The sequence below is a fragment of the Pristiophorus japonicus genome, unplaced genomic scaffold, assembly GCF_044704955.1.
Source record: "Pristiophorus japonicus isolate sPriJap1 unplaced genomic scaffold, sPriJap1.hap1 HAP1_SCAFFOLD_750, whole genome shotgun sequence".
In the NCBI taxonomy this organism is placed as follows: Eukaryota; Metazoa; Chordata; class Chondrichthyes; family Pristiophoridae; genus Pristiophorus; species Pristiophorus japonicus.
Window position 1 is genome coordinate 102770 of NW_027254667.1, and position 21808 is coordinate 124577.

General features: G+C 50.6%; 5 non-coding genes across 5 annotated transcripts; all 5 read left to right on the forward strand.

The window, feature by feature from the left end:
• The first annotated feature begins 6702 nt into the window (after positions 1-6702).
• Positions 6703-6775, forward strand: trnat-ugu (transfer RNA threonine (anticodon UGU)). The gene has a single exon. It is a non-coding gene; the product is annotated as a tRNA-Thr (tRNA).
• A 2113-nt stretch (positions 6776-8888) lies between these two features.
• On the forward strand, positions 8889-8961 carry trnat-ugu (transfer RNA threonine (anticodon UGU)). Its single transcript has one exon. It is a non-coding gene; the product is annotated as a tRNA-Thr (tRNA).
• Positions 8962-9837: 876 nt separating this feature from the next.
• Positions 9838-9910, forward strand: trnat-agu (transfer RNA threonine (anticodon AGU)). Its single transcript has one exon. It is a non-coding gene; the product is annotated as a tRNA-Thr (tRNA).
• Positions 9911-10756: 846 nt separating this feature from the next.
• Positions 10757-10829, forward strand: trnat-agu (transfer RNA threonine (anticodon AGU)). Its single transcript has one exon. It is a non-coding gene; the product is annotated as a tRNA-Thr (tRNA).
• Positions 10830-11509: 680 nt separating this feature from the next.
• On the forward strand, positions 11510-11582 carry trnat-ugu (transfer RNA threonine (anticodon UGU)). The gene has a single exon. It is a non-coding gene; the product is annotated as a tRNA-Thr (tRNA).
• Positions 11583-21808: the final 10226 nt, after the last annotated feature.

Sequence of the window (21808 nt, forward strand, 5' to 3'; positions counted from 1 at the left end):
CCCACAACAGGTGGTTGCATAGCTCAGGGGTTAGAGCACTGGTGTAGTAAACCAGGGGTCGTGGGTTCAAATCTCTTTGAGGCCTACTCAAAATTAGTTCAGTATTTAAATTCACTGTGAATTAACAAGGGCTTTAATTATAATTATTCAACATCTCTGAGACTGACCCTGGAACAACAAGCTCCCCTCACAACATTCTCTCTCTCTCTGCTTGACATGTTTTACATCTTTTTTCCGCTTTCTCGCTTTTCCCGTCTCTCACATTCCCATCTCTCGCCCTCTTCCATCCCCCACTCTCCCCTGCCCTCTCTTCCCTCCCCTCCCTCCTCTCTCTCTCTTTTCCCTTTTTTTTCAGATTCTCCCATTCTCCCTCTCTCTCCTCTTCCCTTCTCTCTCTCCCCTTCCTCTCTCGCCTTCCATCTCTTTCTCTCCCCTTCCGCTCTCTCCTATTCCCCGCTCTCATCCTTTCCTCTCTCTCTATCTCTCTCCTTCCCCCTCTCTCTGTCCCCTCCCTCTCTTTCCCCTCCCCCTCTCTCTCTCCCCTTCCGCTCTCTCTTCCTCCCTGTCTCCCATTTCCAACTCTCTCTCACTCCTTCCTACCTCTCTCCCTTTCCCACTATCTCGCTTTCCCCGTCTCTCACTGTGATATATTCACAAAGCACAGCACACACAGCTCCTAACAAGGCAGGCAGCGATCTCGGAAGCCTCCGGAAATCTGCCTGGTTCAGTTTAATTATTAACTCTGCAGTTGCAGTACACAATATGTCCACATCCACAGTGTGGAGCGACAAACATTACAAGCTGACAGACATTACACTCACTCATTCCCCTCTCTAACCCTCTCCCCTCACTGTCTCTCCTTCCTCCTCTCTCCGCTTTTCACTCTCCGCTTCCCTCTCCTTCCTCCCTCTCTTTCGTCCCCTCCCTCCTCTCTCTCTCTTTTCCATTTCTTTTCAGGTTTCCCCCTTCTCCCACTCTCTCCCCTTCCCCTCCCGCTCTTTCACATTCCCAACTTTCTCTTTTCCCTTCCCCTCTCTTTCCCTCTCCTTCCCCACTCTTTCTCTCCCTTTCCCCTCTCTCTCTCACTCCTTCCCCATCACTCCTCTCAACATCTCTTTCACCTTCCCCCCACTCTCTCTCCCCTTCCCTCTCTTTCCCCTCCCCTCTCTCGCTCTCGCCTTCCCTCTCTCTCTCCCATTCCCTTCTCGCTCACTCCTTCCCCTCTCCCTTTTCATTTTCTCCCCTCCTCTCTCTCTCCTCTCCCTCACCTTCTCTCTCCCCTCCACAGTCTCCACTCCCCTCCATCCTCCCTTTCATTCCCTCGCTCTCGCTCTCCCCTTTCCCATCAGACTCTCCCCCTCCCCATCTCTCCCATCCCCCCTCTCTCTCCCCTTCTCCCTCTCTCTCCTCTTCCCCCGCTCTACCCTCTCCCCTCGAGGGACAGAGTGAGAAGGTGAGAGACAGAAAGAAAGAGATAGAGAGACAGAGAGACAGAGAGATTGGGACAGAGTGTGACTGAGTTGCCTTGGGATGTTTTACTACGTGAAAGACCCGATATATCGATGTTGAGAGACGAATATTGAAGAGACAGAGGCAGGAGTCTGAGGGATGAGACACAATCTGAGGGTTTCACTGACCCCTCCTCATTCTTCAAACACACAGCACTAACTGGGGAATGACCCACAGCCCAGGGCAGCTGGTTCCATAGCTCAGGGGTTAGAGCACTGGTTTAGTAAACCAGGGGTCGTGGGTTCAAATCTCACTGCAAACTGCTCAAAATGAGCTCAGGATTTCAATTAACAAGGGCATTGATTATAAATATTAAACAGCTCTGAGATTGACCATGGAACTTCAGGCTCCCCTCACACCTTTGCCTGCCTCTCTGCTTTCCAGATCGCGACCTGTTCTACATTTTTTTTTAACTCCTCTCTCACTTTCCCGCAATCTCACTTTCTCCATCTCTCTCTCCCCTTTCCCTCTCTCTCTCCCCTTCCCCTCTCTCTCCTTCCGCTCCCTCCCCTCACTCCTCTCTCTCCCTCTTTTGCCTTTCTTTTCAGATTCTCCCCTGCTCCCTCTCTCTCCCCTTCCTTTCTCTGTCCCCTGCCTCCTCCCTCTCTCGACTTCCCATCTCTCTCCCCTTTCCCTCTCTCTCCCCTTTCCCTGTCTCTCTCCTCCCTCCTCTCTCTCACTCTTTTGCCTTTCTTTTCAGATTCTCCCCTGCTCCCTCCCTCTCCCCTTCCTTTCTCTCTCCCCTGCCTCCTCCCTCTCTCGACTTCCCATCTCGCTCCCCTCCCCGTCTCGCTCTCTCCCATTACGCTCTCTCCCATTCCCCTCTGGCTGACTCCTTCCCCCTCTCTCTCCCATTCCCTCTCCCACTCATTCCCCTCTCTCCCTTCAAGTGTACATCCAAGTACCTTTTAAATGTGGTGAGGGTTTCTGCCTCTACCACCCTTTCAGGCCGTGAGTTCCAGACCCCCACCACCCTCTGGGTGAAGGAATGGAGGTCTCCCCTCAGCCTCCTCTGTTCCAAAGAAAACAACCCCAGCCGATCCAATCTTTCCTCGTCGCTAAAATTCTCCAGTCCCGCCAACATCCTGGTAAATCTCCTCTGCACCCTCTCCAGTGCAATCACATCCTTCCTGCGATATCCTGACATTTCCCAGTTCCTGCCTTCGCTGGTTTTAGGCTCAAGATGCGGCAATGGACACAAGATGATCCAGTTGGGATTTTCCACAAATAATTAATCCCACGGCCACATCGGTTTGACCCTCGGAGGGCACTCTGTAAATTCACCAAATTTATTAAATGCACACCTTACCCCCGCCCTGTGGTTACGCTCGAACTGTACACAACACTGGTTAGGCCACAGCTGGAGTACTGCGTGCAGTTCTGGTCACCACATTACAGGAAGGATGTGATTGCACTGGAGAGGGTGCAGAGGAGATTTACCAGGATGTTGCCGGGACTGGAAAACTTTAGCCACGAGGAAAGATTGGATAGGCTGGGGTTGTTTTCCTGGGAACAGAGGAGGCTGAGGGGAGATTTAATTGAGGTGTATAAAATTATGAGGGGCCTGGATAGAGTGGATAGGAAGGACCTATTTCCCCTTAGCAGAGGGGTCAATAACCAGGGGGCACAGATTTAAAGTAATTGTGGGGAGGTTTAGAGGGGATTTGAGGGGAAATGTCTTCACCCAGAGGGTGGTGGGGGTCTGGAACTCACGGCCTGAAAGGGTGGTAGAGGCAGAAACCCTCACCACATTTAAAAAGTACTTGGATGTACACTTGAAGTGTCGTAACCTACAGGGCTACGGACCCAGAGCTGGAAAGTGGGATTAGGCTGGGTAGCTCTTGGTCGGCCGGTGTGGACACGATGGGCCGGAATGTCGTCCTTCCATGCTGTAAATGTTTATGATTCACTGATTCTCTCTCTCACTCCTTCCCACATTCTACCCGTCGTAAACTAGAGGTGATCCAAAACTCGGCTGCCCCATGTCCTAACTCGCACCGAGTCCCGCTCACCTATCACCCCATGTGCTCATTGCCCCGTGTCCTAACTCGCACCGAGTCCCGCTCACCCATCACCCCCTATGCTCACTGACCCGTGTCCTAACTCGCACCCAGTCCCACTCACCCACCACCCCCTGTGCTCACTGACCTGTGTCCTAACTCGCACCCAGCCCCGCTCACCCATCACCCTCTGTGCTCACTGCCCCCGTGTCCTAACTCGCACCCAGTCCCACTCACCCATCACCCTCTGTGCTCACTGCCCCCGTGTCCTAACTCGCACCCAGTCCCACTCACCCATCACCCCCTGTTCTCGCTGACCCCATGTCCTAACTCGCACCCAGTCTCGCTCACCCATCACCCCCTGTGCTCACTCCCGTGTCCTAACGCGCACCGAGTCCCGCCCTCCCATCAGCCCTGTGCTCATTGCCCCGTGTCCTAACTCGCACCGAGTCCCACTCACCCATCACCCTCTGTGCTCACTGCCCCGTGTCCTAACTCGCACCGAGTCCCGCTCACCCATCACCCCCTGTGCTCACTGACCCCGTGTCCTAACTCGCACCGAGTCCCACTCACCCATCACCCCCTGTGCTCACTGTCCTGTGTCCTAACTCGCACCGAGTCCCGCTCACCCATCACCCCCTGTGCTCACTGACCCCGTGTATTAACTCACACCCAGTCCCACTCACCCATCACCCCCTGTGCTCGCTGCCCCGTGTCCTAACTCGCACCGAGTCCTGCTCACCCATCACCCCCTGTGCTCACTGACCCCGTGTCCTAACTCACACCCAGTCCCGCTCACCCATCACCCCCTGTGCTCACTGCCCCGTGTCCTAACTCGCACCCAGTCCCACTCACCCATCACCCACTGTGCTCACTGACCCGTGTCCTAACTCACACCCAGTCCCGCTCACCCATCACCCCCTGTGCTCACTGCCCCGTGTCCTAACTCGCACCCAGTCCCACTCACCCATCACCCCCTGTGCTCACTGACCCGTGTCCTAACTCGCACCCAGTCCCGCTCACCCATCACCCCCTGTGCTCACTGCCCCGTGTCCTAACTCGCACCGAGTCCCGCTCACCCATCACCCCCTGTGCTCACTGCCCCCGTGTCCTAACTCACACCGAGTCCCACTCACCCATCACCCCCTGTGCTCACTACCCCCGTGTCCTAACTCGCACCGAGTCCCACTCACCCATCACCCCCTGTGCTCACTACCCCCGTGTCCTAACTCGCACCCAGTCCCACTCACCCATCACCTCCCTGTGCTCACTGACCTACATTGACTCCCGGTAAAGCAACGCCTCGATTTCAAAATTCTCATCCTTGTTTACAAATCTCTCCATGGCCCCTACACCCCTCCCTATCTCTGTAATCTCCTCCAGCCCCTACACCCCTCCCTATCTCTGTAACCTCCAGCCCCTACACCCCTCCCTATCTCTGTAACCTCCTCCAGCCCCTACACCCCTCCCTATCTCTGTAATCTCCTCCGGCCCCACAAGCCTCCGTATCTGTGTAACTTTCTCCAGCCCCTACACCTCTCCCTATCTCTGTAACCTCCTCCAGCCCCTCGCCCCTCCCTATCTCTGTAACCTCCTCCAGCCCCACAACCCCCCGAGATCTCTGTAACCTCCTCCAGCCCCTACACCCCTCCCTATCTCTGTAACCTCTTCCAGCCCCTACATCCCTCCCTATCTCTGTCACCCCCTCCAGCCCTACACCTCTCCCTATCTCTGTAACCTCCTCCAGCCCCTCGCCCCTCCCTATCCCTGTAACCTCCTCCAGCCCCACAACCCCCCGAGATCTCTGTAACCTCCTCCAGCCCCTACACCCCTCCCTATCTCTGTAATCTCCTCCAGCCCCTACACCCCTTACTATCTCTGTAACCTCCTCCAGCCCTACACCCCTCCCTATCTCTGTAACCTCCTCCAGCCCCTACACCCCTCCCTATCTCTGTAATCTCCTCCAGCCCCACAACCCCCCGAGATGTCTGCACTCCTCTAATTCTGCCCTCCTGACCATCGCTGATTATAATCGCTCCACCATCGGTGGCCGGGCCTTCTGTTGCCTGGGCCCCAAGCTCTGGAACTCCCTCCCTAAACCTCTCCGCCTCTCTACCTCTCTTTCCTCCTTCAAGACGCTCCTTAAAACCGACCTCTTCACCTGCGTTAATTTCTACTTTTGTGGCTCGGTGTCAAATTTTTATCCCATAATCCTCCTGTGGAGCAGCTTGGGACGTTTCACTACGTTAAAGGCGCTATATAAATACACATTATTGTTGGTGTTCCCTCTGTCTCTCCTCTTCCCTGTCTCTCTCTCAATCCTTCCCCTCACTCTCCCCTTCTCTCTCTCTCACTCTTTCCCCTCACTCTCCCCTTCCCTCTCTCTCACTCCTTCCCCTCACTCTCCCCTCCCCTCTCTCTCACTCCTTCCCCTCACTCTCCCCTTCCCTCTCTCTCACTCTTTCCCCTCACTCTCCCCTTCCCTCTCTCTCACTCCTTCCCCTCACTCTCCCCTTCCCTCTCTCTCACTCCTTCCCCTCACTCTCGCCTTCCCTCTCTCTCACTCTTTCCCCTCACTCTCCCCTTCCCTCTCTCTCACTCCTTCCCCTCACTCTCCCCTTCCCTCTCTCTCACTCCTTCCCCTCACTCTCGCCTTCCCTCTCTCTTCCTCTAATAGACGCTCACCTCGTGGACTGTCGATGTCATGACAACTACTGACACACTCCTCTCTCTCTCCTTCTCTCTCTCTCTCTCTCCCCTTCCCTGTCCCTTTCCCCCGCTTTCTCCCCTTCCCCACTCTCCGCTCCTCTCTCTCCACTCACTCCTCAATCTCTCTCCTCCCTCTCTCTCTCTCTCTCCTTTCCCTTCTGACTTTCCCCTTGCCTCTCTCTAACTCCTTCCAGCTCGAGAGACAGAGAGCGACAGAGAGAAAGTGATGGAGAGACAGAGAGAGAGCGTGAGAGAGATATAGTGAGCGACAGAGAGACTGAGAGATTGGGACAGAGTGTGACTGAGTTGCCTTGGAATGTTTTACTACGTGAAAGACCCGATATATCGATGTTGAGAGGCGAATATTGAAGAGACTGAGGCAGGAGTCTGGGGGATGAGACACAATCTGAGCGTTTCACTGACCCCTCCTCATTCTTCAAACACACAGCACTAACTGGGGAATGACCCACAGCCCAGAGCAGGTGGTTCCATAGCTCAGGGGTTAGAGCACTGGTCTTGTAAACCAGGGGTTATGAGTTCAAAGCTCACTGGGGCCTATTCTAAAGCAGCTCAATATTTAAGTTCACTGTCAATTAACAAGGTCTTTAATTATAAATATTAAACAGCTCCGAGACCGACCATGGAACTGCAAGTTCTCGTCTCGCTTACACTGTCTCTCCATCTGCCTTTGCCATTTTACATCCTTTTACCCCTCTCTCCCTTTTCCGCTATCTCACTGTGATATATTCACAGAGCATAAGCACACACAGCTTCCAACATGGCAGGCAGCTCTCTCGGAAGCCTCCGGAAATCTGCCTGGTTCTGTTTATTATTAACTATGCAGTTGCAGTACACAATACGTCCACATCCACAGAGTGGAGCTATAAACATTACAAGCTGACAGACATTGCACTTCTCCCTCCTTAATGAAGAAGTTATTATAACAAACATCATACATAACTTTCATGTTTATACATAACACAGGATATAAACTTATTCTTTTTTCCATATTTACAAATTTAACTTTACCACTTGTTTTCTGTTTCGAAGAGGATTTCTTCGCTCTTGAACAGAACCTTCCAAACATGGTGTCGATTTCACACTCATTCGAGGCTCATCCTGAAGAACGTTTTCCTCACGGAATTTCCTTGATTTTCATTTGAACTCACTCTAACGTCAGGCTCTTTGTTTTCCTGACTCGGACTCAGACTTTCATTCTGATTCTCTCCTGGATTTGTTTCCAGTACATTGGATTTAGGATTTGCTACTGGTGTATCAAAACTATCTGATAAGTCAGAAATAATTGAATCATTCCCACCTTCAACTCCTTCCATGTCTGTACGTAAAATATGATCAATATGAACAAACCTAACCTGCCCATTATCAAACATCCTTCCCAAATATGTGCGCGGACCACATATCTTCATCACTCTTCCTGGTAACCACTTTAACCATTTATGGTGATGGTTCTTCACTCTCAACTTCTGGTTCAATTTCACACTTCTCTCTTTTACTCTACCTCTATCATGCTTCTCTTTCTGTCTTAATTGTGTCTCTTCTACGGACTGTGCCAAATTTGGCTTTAACAACGAGAATCTGGTTCGTGGCTGTCATTTGAGAAACAACTCTGCTGGTGTTCGACCAGTAGTTGTATGAGGAGTATTTCAATATGTAATCAAAAAATTAACCAATTTGTGATCCAATGACAATTGTCGTTTCCTTGGATTTGGATCTAACATTTGTTTTGTGAGGGCACGTTTTACAATTTGTACAGTGTGCTCTGCTGCACCATTCGAAGCAGGATGGTATGGTGGAACCTTGGTATGCTTCACACCATTTTTGCTCGTGAATTGTGCAAATTCTTCTGAACGAAATTGTGGTCCAGTATCTGAAACAATTTCTTCAGGGAGGCCAAATGAAGAAAATAATTTTCGTAAAATGTCCACTGTTTTACTTGTTGTTATTTTCCACATTGGAAACACCTCAACCCACTTCGAATGGCTATCAATCACAATGAACAATTGTTGTCCTTCTAACTCAGCAAAATCAATATGTAGCCTTTGCCACACCCTGTGAGTGGGTGCATTCCTAATTGCATCCAGCTTTCCCATGGTTGGATGTAAACCATCTTTGTCTACTCTGTACCCTAAGTACTCCACTGAGTTTTTAAATAACTCACACTTACGAGCAGACACGCGCACTCTGTGCTTCTCAAGCCTTTTGAGGACTTCATTCAATATGTTATTGTGAATTTGTCTATTTGATGCTGAAATTCGTATGTCATCTAAATAACATACTAACCCTTCAATACCTTGCAAAATCTGGTTCATCACCCCTTGGAATATGGCAGGGGCGGAAGACACTCCAAACGGTAGCCTATTAAATTGATATAGGCCTAGATGAGTATTTATAGTCAAACATGACTTGGACTCCTCATCTTGTTCAAGCTGGAAATCACGCAATTTGTCGATGTACAGCGACTCCGCTATTACACTCACGGATGCACCCGTGTCAATTTCCATTGATATCTCTCACTCCATCCACTCTCTCTCCCCTTCCCCCCATTCCCCACTCTCTCTCTCCCCTTCCCCCTCTCTCTCACTCCTTGCACTCTCTCTTTTCCCTTCCCCTCTCTTTCCTGTTCCTTCCCCTGTCTTTCACAGAGTAGGTGGCTCCATAGCTCAGGGGTAAGAGCACTGGTCTTGTAAACCAGGGGTCGTGGGTTCAAATCTCACTGGAGCCTACTCAAAATTAGCTCAGTATTTCAATTAACAAGGGCTTTAATTATAAATATTAAACAGCTCCAAGACCGACTCTGCAACAACAGGCTCCCTTCCCCCTCTCCTCTTCTCGATTCTCTTTCCCCTTCCAAATCTCTTTCTCCCTTCCTCATCACGACCTGTTCTATATCTTTTTACCCCTCTCTCCTTTCCCGCTATCTCGCTTTCCCCGTCTCTCACTCATTCCCCTTTCCCCCCTTCCCTTGCCTCACCCTCTCACTCCTCTTGCTCTCCCCTTTCCTCTCTACTTTCATTCTCTCCCCACTCCTTCCTCTCTCTCCTTCCTCGTCTATCTTACTTCTCTCCCTAACCCCTCTGTCCGCTAACCACTCCTTCCCCCTCTCTCCCCTTCCCTCTCACACTCCTTCCACTCTCTCCCCACCATTACAGACACTCTCTCCACTTACCCCCTCTTTCCTCTCCCCCTCTGACTCTCCCTTCCCCTCACTCTTCCTACCTGTCTCCCCTTCCCTCTCTCTCACTCCTTCCCCTCTCTCTCTCCCCTTCACTGATACGTCCTTACTGCACAGTATAAATGCACACGAGGCCCATGCTTGAGAGAAGGTCAGTCTGTGACCTGTCCTTTATTCCACAGCACTCAAGTGATGGAAGTGGGTGGAGCTTCCACTTTTATACCTGAAGATCCAGGTTAGGAGTGTCTCCCACAAGTTCACCCCCTTGTGGTCAATGTTCTCATAGTGTACAACTTTGGTCAGATGAGACATGGGTTAAAATGCTGGTTGAATAAATGACAATTCCCCTCTCTCTTCCTCCTTGCACTCTCTCTTTTCCCTTCCCCTCTCTTTCCTGCTCCTTCCCCTGTCTTTCTCAAAGCAGGTGGCTCCATAGCTCAGGGGTTAGAGCACTGATCTAGTAAACCAGGGGTTGTGAGTTCAAATCTCACTGGGGCCTACTCAAAATTAGTTCAGTATTTAAGTTCACTGTCAATTAACAAGGGCTTAAATTATAAATATTAAACAGCTCTGAGACCGACCCTTGAAAAACAGGCTTCTCTCTACCCTTCCAAACCTCCCTCTTCCTTCCCCATCACAATCCGTTCTGCATCTTTTTACCCTCTCTCCCGCTATCTCTCTTTCCCCGTCTCTCACTCCTTCCCCTCTCTCCCCTCACTCTCTATCCTTTCACCTATCTCGCCCCTTCTGCTCTCTCCTTGCTGATCTTTCTCCTCTTCCCCCTCTCTCTCAGCTTCCCCCCTCTCTCCCTCTCCTTTCCCCCTCGCTCCCCATTCTGCTCTCTCTCCCCTTCCCCTCTCGCTCACTCCTTCCTCTCTCCCTTTTCATTTTCTCCCCTCCTCGCTCTATCTTCCCTCTCCTTCTCCCTCCCTTCACCTGTCTCCACTCCCCTCCCTCCTGACTTTCTCTCCTTCCCTCACTCTCGCTCTCCCCTTTTCCATCAGACTCTCCCCCTCCCCATCTCAACAATTCTCCCCTTCTCCCTCTCTCCCCTTCCTCCGCTCTGCACAGAAAGAGAGAGACAGTGAGAGAGAGAGAGAGATCGAGAGACTGAGAGACAGAGAGAAAGAGAGAGAGACAGAGAGATTGGGACAGAGTGTGACTGAGTTGCCTTGGGATGTTTTACTACGTGAAAGACCCGATATATCGATGTTGAGAGGCGAATATTGAAGAGATGGAGGCTGGAGTCTGGGGGGTGAGACACAATCTGAGCGTTTCACTGACCCCTCCTCATTCTTCAAACACACAGCACTAACTGGGGAATGACCCACAGCCCAGGGCAGGTGGTTCCATAGCTCAGGGGTTAGAGCACTGGTCTAGTAAACCAGGGGTTGTGAGTTCAAATCTCACTGGGGCCTTTTCTAAATTAGTTCAGTATTTAAATACACTGTCAATTAACAAGGGGTTTAATTATAAATATTAACAACTCTGAGACTGACCCTCAAACAACAGGCCTCTGTCTTGCTTACACTCTCTCCGCTTTCCAGGTCACGATCCGTTCTGCATTTTTTTTCCCTGCAATCTCACTTTCTCCATCTCTCACTCCTTCCCCTCTGTCTCCCCTTTCCCTCTCTCTCCCCTTCCCCTCTCTCCCCTTCCGCTCCCTCCCCTCCCTCCTCTCTCTCCCTCCCCTCCCTCCTCTCTCTCCCTCTTTTGCCTTTCTTTTCAGATTCTCCCCTGCTCCCTCCCTCTCCCCTTCCTTTCTCTCTCCCCTGCCTCCTCCCTCTCTCGACTTCCAATCTCTCTCCCCTCCCCCTCTCGCTCTCTCCCATTCTGCTCTCTCCCATTCCCCTCTGGCTGACTCCTTCCCCCTCTCTCTCCCATTCCCTCTCCCACTCATTCCCCCTCTCCCTCCTTTTACAACTTACAAGCACTAATCTCTCTCACAGAGCCGGCACAGACACGATGGGCCGAATGGCCCTCCTTGTGTGCTGTAAGATTCTGTGAATGTTCAGGGATGAATCACCAAGAATGATTATTCGGGCCCCACCTCCTTGTTAACAATAGTAAGATGCAAACATGAGCTGGTGTTACAGGTGGCTCCATAGCTCAGGGGTTAGAGCACTGGTCTTGTAAACCAGGGGTCGTGGGTTCAAATCTTACTGGGGCCAACTCAAAATTATCTCAGTATTTAAATAAGCAAGGGCTTTAATTGTAAATATGGTTGAAAACTTTATTAAGATGGAGAGTGACAGAGTTAATTCAGAGATGAGGGCCCTGAAGTTTTGGAAACTTTGATGGTGTGAGATGTGAATAGACTGGCCAGTGATCCTTGTTGGATTGACAATGGCAAACATTTAAAGATCACATGGATGAACTCCAACAATTGTACATCCCTGTCTGGAGTAAAAATAGAATGGGGAATGTGGCTCACAAGGGAAATGAAGGATAGTGTTAAATCCAAGGAAGAGGCATATAAATTGGCCAGAAAAAGCAGCAAACCTGAGGACTGGGAGAATTTTGTAACACAGCAGAGGAGGACAAAGGGTTTTAACCAGGAGGGGGGAAAATAGATTATGAGAGGAAGCTTGTAGGCTTCTAAAAAAATTAGTGACGACAAACAGATCCCTTGCAGTCAGATTCAGGTGAATTTATAATGGGGAACAAAGAAATGGCGGACCAGTTAAACAAATACTTTGGTTCTGTCTTCATGAAGGAAGACACAAATAATCTTCTGGAAATACTAGGGGACCGAGGGTCTCGTGAGAAGGGGGAACTGAAGGATATCCTTATTAGGCGGGAAATTGATGGGATTGAAGGCCGATAAATCCCCAGGGCCTGATAGCTTGCATCCCAGAGTACTTAAGGAAGTGGCCCTTGAAATAATGGATGCATTGGTGATCATTTTACAACAGCCTATTGACTCTGGATCGGTTCCTATGGACTGGAGGGTAACTAATGTTATGCCGCTGTTTAAAAAAGGAGGGAGAGAGAAAGCGGGTAATTATAGACCGGTTAGCCTGACATCGGTAGTGGGGAAAATGATGGAATCAATTATTAAAGATGAAATAGCAACACATTTGGAAAGCAGTGACAGGATCGGTCCAAGTCAGCATGGATTTATGAAAGGGAAATCATGCTAGACAAATCTTCAAGAATTTTTTGAGGATGTAACGAGTAGAGTGGACAAGGGAGAACCAGTGGATGTGGTGTATTTGGACTTTCAAAAGGCTTTTGACAAGGTTCCACACAAGAGATTGGTGTGCAAAATCAAAGCACGTGTTATTGGGGGTAATGTACTGATGTGGATAGAGAAATGGTTGACAGACAGGAAGCAGAGAGTCGGGATAAACGGGTCCTTTTCAGAGTGGCAGGCAGTGACTAGTGGGGTGCCGCAGGGCTCAGTGTTGGGACCCCAGCTATTTACAATATACATTAATGATTTGGATGAGGGAATTGAGTGTAATATCTCCAAGTTTGCAGATGACACTAAGCTGGGTGGCAGTGTGAGCTGTGAGGAGGATGCTAAGAGGCTGCAGGATGACTTGGACAGGTTAGGTGAGTGGGCAAATGCATGGCAGATGCAGTATAATGTGGATAAATGTGAGGTTATCCACTTTGGTGGCAAAAACATGAAGGCGAATATTATCTGAATGGCGGCAGATTAGGAAAAGGGGAGGTGCAACGAGACCTGGGTGTCATGGTACATCAGTCATTGAAAGTTGGCATGCAGGTACAGCAGGTGGTGAAGAAGGCAAATGGTATGTTGGCCTTCATAGCGAGGGGATTTGAGTTTAGGAGCAGGGAGGTCTTACTGCAGTTGTACAGGGCCTTGGTGAGGCCACACCTGGAATATTGTGTTCAGTTTTGGTCTTCTAATCTGAGGAAGGACGTTCTTGCTATTGAGGGAATGCAGCGAAGGTTCACCAGACTGATTCCCGGGATGGCTGGACTGATATATGAGGAGAGACTGGATCGACTGGGCCTGTATTCACTGGAGTTTAGAAGGATGAGAGGGGATCTCATAGAAACATATAAAATTCTAACGGGACTGGACAGGTTAGATGCAGGAAGAATGTTCCCGATGTTCGGGAAGTCCAGAACCAGGGGACATAGTCTAAGGATAAGGGGTAAGCCATTTAGGACTGAGATGAGGAGAAACTTCTTCACTCAGAGAGTTGTTAACCTGTGGAATTCCCTGCCGCAGAGAGTTGTTGATACCAGGTCATTGGATATATTCAAGAGGTAGTTAGATATGGCCCTTATGGCTAGAGGGATCAAGGGGTATGGAGAGAAAGCAGGAATGGGGTACTGAGGGAATGATCAGTCATGATCTTATTGAATGGTGGTGCAGGCTCGAAGGGCCGAATGGCCTACTCCTGCACCTATTTTCTGTGTTTCTATGTTTCTATGGAAGAAATAACCAAAGTATTTGTTCAATTGGTCTGCCATTTCTTTGTTCTCCATTATAAATTCACCTGATTCTGACTGCAAGGGACCTACATTTGTCTTCACTAATCGTTTTCTCTTCACATATCTATAGAAGCTTTTGCAGTCAGTTTTTATGTTCCCTGCAAGCTTACTCTCATATTTTACTTGCCCCATCCTAATTAAACTCTTAGTCCTCCTCTCCTGAATTCTAAATAACAGACTCCCCTCACACCCTTCCCCCTCTCCTCTTCTCGTTTCTCTGACACTCTCCCCTTCCAAATCTCTCTCTCCCTTCTCCATCATGTCCCGTTCTACATCATTTTACCCCCTCTGTCTTTCCCGCTATCTCGCTTTCCCCATCTGTCATTCATTCCCTTCTCCCCCCTTACCTCACCCTCTCTCCTTCCCTCTCTCTCTCTTCCCCCTCTCTCCTTTCATTCTCTCCCCATTCCTTCCTCTCTCTCCTTCCTCCTCTATCTTCCCTCTCTCTCTCTCTTTCCCCGACCCAGTCTCTCCCCACTCTCTCCCTTTCCCCTCTGCCCTTTCAGTCTCCTCTCTCCTTTCCCTTTCTTTTCCCTTTCTTTTCAGATTCTCCCCTTCTCCCTCTCTCTCCCCTTCCTTTCTCTTTCCCCTGACTCCCCTCTCTCTCCCCTCCACCTCTCTCTCACTCCTTCCACTCTCTCTCTCCCTTTCCCCACTCTCTCCCCTTTCCCCCTCTCTCTCACTCCTTCCACTCTCTCTTTTCCCTTCCCCTCTCTTTCCTACTCCTTCCCCTGTCTTTTCCAGAGCAGGTGGCTCCATAGCCCAGGGGTTAGAGCACTGGTCTAATAAACCAGGGGTTGTGAGTTCAAATTTCAGTGGGGTGTCTTCTGTTTCTAAATTTGCCGTCAATCAGCGACAGGCTGAGACCATCGACAGGAACAGAGCCACCCACAGTGCCATGGACTAGGATGCTGCTGCCCTCCCCTGGTGAGTCATCCCTCCAGCAGTACCCAAAACGGTGTCTCTGTTTTGGAGGGGGATGACCACAGGGTACCTCTGCACTACCTTCCTTCCACTGCTCTTCCTATTGGTCACCCATCCCCTATCTGTCTGTGTCAGTGACAGGATCGGTCCAAGTCAGCATGGATTTATGAAAGGGAAATCATGCTCGACAAATCTTCTGGAATTTTTTGAGGATGTAACTAGTAGAGTGGACAAGGGAGAACCAGTGGATGTGGTGTATTTGGACTTTCAAAAGGCTTTTGATAAGGTCCCACACAAGAGATTGGTGTGCAAAATTAAAGCACATGGTATTGGGGGTAATGTACTGACGTGGAGAGAGAACTGGTTGGCAGACAGGAAGCAGAGAGTCAGGATAAACGGGTCCTTTTCAGAATGGCAGGCAGTGACTAGTGGAGTGCCGCAGGGCTCAGTGCTGGGACCCCAGCTATTTACAATATACATCAATGATTTAGATGCAGGAATTGAGTGTAATATCTCCAAGTTTGCAGATGACACTAAACTGGGTGGCAGTGTGAGCTGTGAGGAGGATGCTAAGAGGCTGCAGGGTGACTTGGACAGGTTAGGTGAGTGGGCAAATGCATGGCAGATGCAGTATAATGTGGATAAATGTGAGGTTATCCACTTTGGTGGCAAAAACAGGAAGGCAGAATATTATCTGAATGGTGACACTTTAGGAAAAGAGGAGGTAAAACAAGACCTGGGTGTCATGGTACATCAGTCATTGAAAGTTGGCATGCAGGTACAGCAGGCAGTGAAGAAGGCAAATGACATGTTGGTCTTCATAGCGAGGGGATTTGAGTATAGGAGCAGGGAGGTCTTACTGCAGTTGTACAGGGCCTTGGTGAGGCCTCACCTGGAATATTGTGTTCAGTTTTGGTCTTCTAATCTGAGGAAGGACATTCTTGCTGTTGAGGGAATGCAGCGAAGGTTCACCAGACTGATTCCAGGGATGGCAGAACTGACATATGAGGACAGACTGGATCAACTGGGCCTGTATTCACTGGAGTTTCGAAGGATGAGAGGGGATCTCATAGAAACATATACAATTCTGATGGGACTGGACAGGTTAGATGCAGGAAGAATGTTCCCGATGTTGGGGAAGTCCAGAACCAGAGGACACATTCTAAGGATAAGGGGTAAGCCATTTAGGACCGAGATGAGGAGAAACTTCTTCACTCAGAGAGTTGTTAACCTGTGGAATTACCTGCCGCAGAGAGCCCCTTCCTCACTCTCTCCCCTTCCCCAATCTCTCCCCTTCACCACTCTCTCCCCTTCCCCTCTCTCTCCCCTTCTTCACTCTCCCCTGCCCCCGCTAGTCTCCTCTTCCCCCTCTCTCTCACTCCTTCCCCTTTCTCTCCTCTTCCGCTCTTTCCCCTCCACCTCTCTCCCACTCCCATCCCTCTCTTTCCCCACCTCCTTCTCTTTCTCACTGTCTCAACTTCGCTCTGTCACTCCTTCCCTCCCTCTCCCCTTCCCCTCCCTCCCTCTCCCCTTCCCCTCCCTCCCTCTCCCCTTCCCCTCTCTCTCATTCCTTCCCCCTCTCTCTCATTCCTTCCCCTCTCTCTCTCTCTCTCTCTCCCCTTCCCCTTACTCTCTCCCCTTCCACCGTCTCACTCCCCTCCCCACACTCTCCCCTTGCCCCCTCTCTCCCCTTCCCCCTCTCTCTCACTCCTTCCACTCTCTCTTTTCCCTTCCCCTCTCTTTCCTGCTCCTTCCCGTGTCTTTCCCAGAGCAGGTGGCCCCATATCTGAGGGGTTAGAGCACTGGTCTTGTAAACCAGGGGTCGTGAGTTTAAATTACACTGGAGCCAAATCAAAATTAGCTCAGTATTTAAATTCACCGTGAATTAACTAGCGATTTAATTATAAATATTAAACAGCTCTGAGACTGACCCTGGAATTACAGCTCCCCTCTCCTCTTCTTGTCCTGATTTACTCTCTCTCCCACATTAAAAATCTCTCTTTCCCTTCCCCATCATGACCCATTCTGCATCTTTTTCCCACTTTCCCCATCTCTCACTCATTCCCCTTTCTTATCCTCTCTCCTTCCCCTCCCTGTTCTCAACCCCCCCTCTCACTCCTTCCCCTCCCTCTCTTTCCCCTTCCCCTCGCTCTCTTTCCCTTTCCTCGCTCTCCCCTTCCCCTCTCACTCTCCCTCTTTCCCCTCTCTCTCCTCTCTCCCCTTCCTTCTCTACTTTCATTCTGACCCCACTCCTTCCCCTTCTCTCCCCTTCCCCTCTCTCCCTTTCCCCACTCTCTCTCCTTCCCCTCTCTCTCTTTCCCTTTCCTCGCTCTCCCCTTCCCCTCTCACTCTCCCTCTTTCCCCTCTCTCTCCTCTCTCCCCTTCCCTCTCTACTTTCATTCTCTCCCCACTCCTTCCCCTTCTCTCCCCTTCCCCTCTCTCCCTTTCCCCTCCCTCTCTCTCCTTCCCCTCTCTCTCTTTCCCATTCCTCGCTCTCCCCTTCCCCTCTCACTCTCCCTCTTTCCCCTCTCTCTCCTCTCTCCCCTTCCCTCTCTACTTTCATTCTCTCCCCACTCCTTCCCCTTCTCTCCCCTTCCCCTCTCTCCCCTTCCCTCTCTACTTTCATTCTCTCCCCACTCCTTCCCATTCTCTCCCCTTCTCCTCTCTCCCTTTCCCCCTCGAGAGACACACAGAGAGAAAGTGAGAGTGTGTGAGAGAGACAGAGAAAGAGTGAGAAAGTGTTGTGTGTGCAATAACTCAATAGACAGATTACTGTCAACTCCGAACAGGTACACACCTGGCTCTACTTTATTCGGGCCCAAAGTGATTACATTACAAGATGGCTGGCCTTTTATACCTGGGCCGAACACGCGTGTGTACAGCCCAATGACCTCCGACAGTGGCCCCACCTGGTGGCTAGTAACCCCAAGCATACATGCATGACAGAAAGAGAGAGACCGAGAGACAGAGAGACAGAGCCAGAGTGTGACTGAGTTGCCTTGGGATGTTTTACTACGTGAAAGACCCGATATATCGATGTTGAGAAGTGAATATTGAAGAGACGGAGGCAGGAGTTCTGGGGGATGAGACACAATCTGAGCGTTTCACTGACCCCTCCTCATTCTTCAAACACACAGCACTAACTGGGGAATGACCCAGAGTCCAGGGGAGGTGGCTCCATAGCTCAGGGGTTAAAGCACTGGTCGATTAAACCAGGGGTTGTGGGTTCAAATCTCACTGGGGAAAACTCAAAATTAGTTCGGTATTTAAATTCACTGTCAATTGACCAGAGCTTTAATTATAAATATTAAACAGCTCTGAGACCTACCCCAGAAAGGCAGGTTTCCCTGTCTCTTTGCTTTCCAGATCACGACCCGTTCTACATTTTTTTTTTTAACTCCTCTCTCACTTTCCCGCGATCTCATTTTCTCCATCTCTCTCTCCCCTTCCCCTCTCTCTCTCCCCTTCCCCTCTCTCTCCTTCCGCTCCCTCCCCTCACTCCTCTCTCTCCCGCTTTTGCCTTTCTCTTCAGATTCTCCCCTGCTCTCTCCCTCTCCCCTTCCTTTCTCTCTCCCCTGCCTCCTCCCTCTCTCGACTTCCCATCTTGCTCCCCTCCCCCTCTCGCGCTCTCCCATTCGCTCTCTCCCATTCCCCTCTGGCTGACTCCTTCCCCCTCTCTCTCCCATTCCCTCTCCCACTCATTCCCCTCTCTCCCTCCTTTTACAACTTCCAAGCACGAATCTCTCTCACAGAGCCGGCACAGACACGATGGGCCGAATGGCCCTCCTTGTGTGCTGTAAGATTCTGTCAATGTTCAGGGATGAATCACCAAGAATGATTATTCGGGCCCTACCTCCTTGTTAACAATAGTAAGATGCAAACAGGAGCTGGTGTTACAGGTGGCTCCATAGCTCAGGGGTTAGAGCACTGGTCTTGTAAACCAGGGATCATGGGTTCAAATCTCACCTGGGCCTACTCAATTTTGGCTTCTGTTACTGAATTGACCGTCAATCGGCGACAGGCCGACACCATCAACAGGAACCACTCACTCCGCACTTTACAATCTGCCCACAGTACTTTCACTTCCCACCTCCAGTCTGTATCCCACCTTTTCCACATCCAGTCTCAGAGACACCGATATATCATCGACTCATAGAAACTTACAGCACGGAAGGAGACCATTTCGGCCCATTGTGTCCGCACCAGCCGACCAAGAGCTATCTGCTGGGCAGGCCACATAGTCCGCATGTCCCAGACACGAGACTCCCAAAGCAAGCGCTCTACTCGGAACTCCTTCACGGCAAGCGAGCCAAAGGTGGGCAGAGGGAACATTACAGGGTACACCCTCAAAGCCTCCCTGATAAAGTGCAACATCCCCACCGACACCTGGGAGTCCCTGGCCAAAGACCAATCCACCCGGCGTGGAGGAAGTGCATCCGGGAGGGCGCTGAGCACCTCGAGTGTCGTCGCCGAGAGCGTGCAGAGACCAAGCGCAGGCAGCGGAAGGAGCGTGCGGCAAACCAGTCCCACCCTCCCCTTCCCTCAACGTCTATCTGTCCCACCTGTGACAGGGACTGTGGTTCCCGTATTGGACTGTTCAGTCACCTAAGGCCTCACTTTTAGAGTGGAAGCAAGTCTTCCTCGATTCCGAGGGACTGCCTATGATGATGATATGATCCCAGCCTGATCCCACTTTCCAGCTCTCGGTCCGTAGCCCTGTAGCTTACGACACTTCAAGTGCACATCCAAGTGCCTTTTAAATGTGGTGAGGGTTTCTGCCTCTACCACCCTTTCAGGCCGTGAGTTCCAGACCCCCACCACCCTCAGGGTGAAGGAATGGAGGTCTCCCCTCAGCCTCCTCTGTTCCAAAGAAAACAACCCCAGCCGATCCAATCTTTCCTCATCGCTAAAATTCTCCAGTCCCGCCAACATCCTGGTAAATCTCCTCTGCACCCTCTCCAGTGCAATCACATCCTTCCTGTGATATCCTGACATTTTAGGGAGAAAAAAATCTGAGAAACATAGAAACATAGAAAATAGGTGCAGGAGTAGGCCATTCAGCCCTTCGAGCCTGCACCACCATTCAATATGATCATGGCTGATCATTCCCTCAGTACCCCTTTCCTGCTTTCTCTCCATACCCCTTGATCCCTTTGGCCGTAAGGGCCACATCTAACTCCCTCTTGAATATATCCAATGAACTGACCTCAACAACTCTCTGCGGCAGGGAATTCCACAGGTGAACAACTCTCTGAGTGAAGAAGTTTCTCCTCATCTCAGTCCTAAATGGCTTACCCCTTATCCTTAGACTGTGTCCCCTGGTTCTGGACTTCCCCAACATCAGGAACATTCTTCCCGCATCTAACCTGTCCCGTCCCGTCAGAATCTTATACGTTTCATCCTTCGAAACTCCAGTGTATAATGGTCCAGTTGATCCAGTCTCTCCTCATATGTCAGTCCAGCCATCCCGGGAATCAGTCTGGTGAACCTTCGCTGCACTCCCTCAATAGCAAGAATGTCCTTCCTCAGATTAGGAGACCAAAACTGAACACAATATTCCAGGTGAGGCCTCACCAAGACCCTGTACAACTGAAGTAAGTCCTCCCTGCTCCTATACTCAAATCCTCTCGCTATGAAGGCTAACATGCCATTTGCCTTCTTCACTGCCTGCTGTACCTGCATGCCAACTTTCAATGACTGATGAACCATGACACCCAGGTCTCGTTGCACCTCCCCTTTTCCTAATCTGTCACCATTCAGATAATATTCTGCCTTCGTGTTTTTGCCCCCAAAGTGGATAACCTCACATTTATCCACATTATACTGCATCTGCCATGCATTTGCCCACTCACCTAACCTGTCCAAGTCACCCTGCAGCCTCTTAGCATCCTCCTCACAGCTCACACCGCCACCCAGCTTAGTGTCATCTGCAAACTTGGAGATATTACACTCAATTCCTGCATCTAAATCATTGATGTATATTGTAAATAGCTGGGGTCCCAGCACTGAGCCCTGCGGTACTCCACTAGTCACTGCCTCCCATTCCGAAAAGGGCCCTTTATCCCGGGATCCGGCAGACAGCAGCTTGCGAAGGATGACCTCGTGACCGATTCCGAGCACGAAACCGTTCGGCAACATTTCCCGCAAAGATCCCGCAAAAACCGTACTGCCCCGCAAGGAATCTTCTGGCCCTGGGAGCGCCGGTGGGTGTAAAAGTGATACCTGGCCTTTAAGGTGCTCTCCTTCGGCTTGAGGCGTTCCCACACCAGCACACACAGCTCTGTGTAAGTCTTCTCCTCTGGTTTGACCGGTGCCAGCAGGTTTTTGAGCAGGCCGTATATCGGAGACCCACATACGGTGAGGAGAATCGCCCTGGTCTTGATCGCCCTCTCTCAGCCTCGTCCTGTTCATTGGCGACGTAGTACCGGTCGGGACGCTCAACGAAGGCTTCCCAAATCATCACCCTCAACAAATCCCTCAACAAGACCAACGGCAGCCATTACCGTGTGAAGGTTGGTGATCCGTTACTCGTCGCCAGTGAGTGATGTTCAGAATAAATCCACAGGACTGTATTGCAAGCTCAAACTGTGGTGACCTTGTGCTCTTTATTCAGACTCCAGGGTGGGGAAGCAGTATGGTGAGTCACCTTATATACCTGCTTGTCCCAGGGTGTACAGGTGACCATTGGGTCTCCCACAGGTGTGCCCCCTAGTGGCAAGTCTTACATATTGGTGACGTTTACATGTGTACACAACAATCACGACCCGTTCCACATCTTTTTATTCCTCTCTCACTTTCCCGCTGTCTCGCTTTCCCCGTCTCTCACTCATTCCCCTCTCCCCCTTTCCCCTCCCTCGCCTCACCCTCTTCCCGTCCCACTCTCTCCCCTTCCGACTCTGCCTTTCCACTCTCCCTCTCCCTCCTCCTTCTCCGCTCCCTTTCCTCCCCTCCCTCCTCTCTCTCTCCTTTCCCTTTCCTTTCAGATTCTCCCCTTCTCCCT